Below are 4,285 nucleotides of genomic sequence, written 5' to 3'. Positions count from 1 at the left end.
AAAATAAATGTTTATTTACAGATTTGTGACAGATACAAACATTGATAGCATGAAAGCTATAGCACTGGAAGTGAAATACATATGCATTTGAGAAATACTCAGTACAAAGGCTATAATATAAGACAAATCTGCATACACTTTTAGAAAGAAAAATTCGTAAAATAAACAATCTTTATTTGCATACGAAAAAACATTTTTAAAAATTTTAATTTTCAACTTTAGTTTTTAATATATAAATCATTCAGGCAAATGCTATAGTATTTTAAAAGCCTTTCTCAAATTTACTTTCAGATGGAGTCGCTGATATGGGATTAAATCTTAATTCTACTAATTATTAAGCTCTCAAAGTTGCAATAGTATATTAATTAGAATACAACTGCACTAACCTTCAAAGCTTTAGCACAGTAGGAAGCGAAAGAAAATTCGATTAAAAAATCGAATCTTTATAAGCAAATATAAGTCAAGATAAACAGAAGTTTTAAATAAAGCTTAATACACATTTTAATTAAGACATGCACACTAAAAAATGGCAACACTAAATATCAAATCGACAATGTTTAGAGGAATTGCTGCATTAAAAAATTCAAAATATTAGAAGACATTTAAGAGTATTCAAAGCTATTCCTATTAACTGCATCCATTCGATATTTTGCTACAAATAAATAACTATATATTATTCATAAAAACACTTAAGAAATTTAAATTAATCATGCTATAAATATAAGCTAAAGTTACCCGTTCATTTAAAGCATATTGATCACCATGCTGATCAGGCATGATGATCAAATAATGCTTTCTCAAATACAGACGATTCGTGAATGGTTGGCCGGCCGAACCAATCAAGAATCCCAAGCCGGAAAAAAAATTAAAGGGGAAAAGAATGAAAATTTAACTTTAAGCTATTTAATAAAATATTTTTCCTACAAATATTAAGATACCTAAAAAAATTAGCTTTTCATTTAATTTCCGAAACATTAAGAACTTACTCAAAAGTACATTTAAAAAGAATCTTCAAATGGATGCAATTAGTGGAACATTAATATATTGATGCAGATCGTATTGCGAAAGTCTAAAACTTAAGATTTAAAGAGATATTTAAATAGAATTTTTATAAAAAGGTTATAATTTTTTAGCTTCTGAAAAACAAAACAAAAAAAACTGGAACCATTGATTATAATAAAAAGATTTTTAAGCATTTAAATAGATAAATACAATTTCCTGAAGTGCAGAAAACACAAGGCAATTTGTAAAATATTAAAAGAATCATGAAGAAAAGCAAGACAATGTATTTTATTACTGATTTCGCATTGTCCATTCGCAGATGCAATACGCTGTGATTATCGCTTATTAATAATCAATTTTGTTTTATTCTTTTATTGCAACAAAATATTGATTGCAAAATCGCAGAATTATTTCAAGGCTTTTAACTTAACACATTACATACATCTGACAATAGTTATTTACCAAGAAATTTTTTCAGGAACATAGTTTGATATATTCGTTTCCGTATCGCATTGTTTTACTGGCAACTTCTCCATGTGCAGATGATCGGTTTTTTGTTCCCTACTGTAAGTGCCGATCAGATACTCATTAGACATGCGAAACACTCATTTTATTCTTACTAAATCATGATTTCAAGATGAATGCACATTTAAAATTTTAATATGAACAAAATTAGTTTCAAGATTTCTGTATTTACATCCAACACTTCAAATCTTTGTACATATTTCTTTAAAAATAAAAATTATAGTCTCGCATGAATGGAGCCACTTATTCGACAACTACGAGTTTTGACTACAGGCATTTAAAAAAAAAATTTATGAAATTAAACTAATAAGAGTTAAAAAAGTGTTTCTCCTTTCTCAGCTCTCAATCTTCAGAATTTCAGCACGCTGGAGAAGGGCGGTGGGTCACAAGACCGTTCGAGACTTTTTGGACAAACTTCCCTTTTCCTCCAAAATCAAATCTTCAACTGGTTGAAACTACTCCAGATGCCACCTACGCAAGAAATTGCATGCGAAACCAAATCATTTCCAAATGGAAGGGTTCCAAAAATTCATGGAATTGACAACCTGAACATGAAGTCAAACAAGGCTTTCATGGAATTCTTTATCTGCATAAAAAATATCAAAGTTAATACTTTCTCAGATCCATTTAAAATCAATATATAGCTAAATTCCTTATTACTATCAATGAATCAAAACTTACTTCCTGTTGTAGAGCAATCGCATTTCTTTCATAATTGGCAAAATCCCACAACATTTTCATCTCGGCGTCGAACATGCAATCTGGAAAAAAAATCGACTTCAAATTAGCATGAACTTATAGCAGGCAAAATAGTTGATTAAGCACTAAACCTCTGGGAAAATCTTTAAAGTAAGGGAGGACTTCCATGCCATGATCTTGTTGCTGGAAATTAAGGGGGGGGAATGGAAAATATACAACAAACAATAGAAAGTAATTTAATAAAATTGCGCATTAATAATCAGGTTCACTTACCAGAGCCTATTCCAAAATAGGAAATTTTTCAGTATCCCAGAAAGCTCTGTTTCAGGAGAACAAAATGAGAAGGCTCGCAGAGTTTCTATAACGGCGCAGTTCTGTGTGTTGACGAATGACCTCTTCAATCAATGTCAAGTTTTCCTGGAAATGTCGGGAGCTTTCAAGACTACTCCAACATCGACTCTGCAGATCATTCGTAGAATACCTCCATTGCACTAGAAACTTCAACAAGTTAGAGTTGACACTCTACATAGATCGAGACAAAATTTCAAAATTCAAAGTTTTTCATCTGCGTAATTAAAGAATATTTTATTCTGGACAACACACCCGTCCTTAAACCTCTATAACGCAAACGATCTCAATAGTCGATAGAGGTCATTTCGCACAGTCTGATGGAATTTAAATTGATGGCTCCAAAATTTTCAATGGAGTCGGTGCCGCCTTTTGCGAGATTAAAAATACCATCCGCTACCAATGATCAGCAAAACTAAAAAACAGGAAGAGTTTTTCATGCAGAACTTTTAAGGAAGATGCAAATCACACAAAATCGTTGCCATATAACCAAAACAGAAAAATCTTCACTGATAATAAAGCCATCATTATAACATCCGCCCAGAACAGAATGACAAGAGAAGTTTCATCAACTTCTTGATCACTAGAGAATCCACCAAGTTTTATTGGACCAATGATCATTCAGGCTTCTTTGAAAACGAGTCAAGAAAATCCACTGCTGATTTAACGAAGGGGTCTATTGCCTTCAACGAAATTAAAATCTCCCCTATAAGCCGGTCTTCTGAAAAACCTCATCGAGCGTTGGCGAATAGCACGGGATAAAGATGTTAATTATTGGTTTACTCACAGTATAATCCGCCAAGTTTCCCTCCAACCAGCAGGTTGGTCAGAGGAAAATTCTTTCCCATACAATACAATGCCTGACGATTTTTCCAACTATCTTCACAGCTTCAGGCTGGACAATTCACCACTGTTCATGTGTGAGCAGAGAGGTGACCCTCTCCATTTGCCACTGAGTGCAAGAGTAACCGAATGAGATTAATTACTTTCTCAAGACATGTACAGAAAATTGAGCTACAGTTTGAGCCGATTTGGCTCCAGTTTCAAAACCGAGCTCTCTAGACATTAAATAAGATCCATGATGAACCATTTTATTGCCAATCAACCACTTTCAGTCTGATTAGTGATTGTTTTTCAGCTCAGAGCATCTCGCTTCTCTACGGTTCCAAAAAACAACCCAGATGTCAATGCACCCAAAAACGTATTCTTCTCAAAGAATTCAAATGTTTTTGAAAGACTTTCAATCTATTAATCATGGATTCCAAGTTCCCTAATAAATAGTTGTCTGTTATAGATTTCAGCATCAAATATTGGTTATTTCTCGACAACTACAGTCAGTGCTTCCTCTAATAAGTATCAGTTTTTGTAAAGTCCACCATGCTGTGTTTTTAAGAGTCTGTATATATTATTTTTAGAAAAATTAAAAAGGCTAACAGTTTTCGAAACCAACTCTTTCACATTGGAGCTAGACATCTGAAAAAATGTTCGACGCTGTGAAGCTAATAATGGACATCCTGTAGACGTTGAACACTTTGAAACAGAACAATAAGGTTCAGCCAGCAGCAGATGTTGGATGAATCGGGTGTAACCAATTTTGAACCTAGTTAAAATGATTTCCAATTTTCTGCCATTTGAAGATTAGAGAAATTAAGGAATGGGGAAATGTCTACTGCTTTTGAAATATTATTTTAAAGGTAAAAATATTCTAGAT

At 32.8% G+C, this 4,285-nt stretch overlaps 1 long non-coding RNA gene across 1 annotated transcript; it reads right to left on the bottom strand.

Annotated features, from left to right (window-relative positions):
• Nucleotides 1-1,293: 1,293 nt before the first annotated feature.
• LOC129961722 (uncharacterized) lies at nucleotides 1,294-4,008 on the bottom strand. Its single transcript, XR_008783817.1, has 3 exons — nucleotides 2,500-4,008; nucleotides 2,209-2,288; nucleotides 1,294-2,113 (listed from the first exon to the last, which is right to left on the bottom strand). It is a non-coding gene; the product is annotated as an uncharacterized LOC129961722 (long non-coding RNA).
• Nucleotides 4,009-4,285: the final 277 nt, after the last annotated feature.

The sequence above is a fragment of the Argiope bruennichi genome, chromosome 2 (assembly GCF_947563725.1).
Source record: "Argiope bruennichi chromosome 2, qqArgBrue1.1, whole genome shotgun sequence".
NCBI lineage: Eukaryota > Metazoa > Arthropoda > Arachnida > Araneae > Araneidae > Argiope > Argiope bruennichi.
Note: the sequence above shows the minus strand (reverse complement) of the source record. Positions and strands in the feature narration are given on the sequence as shown.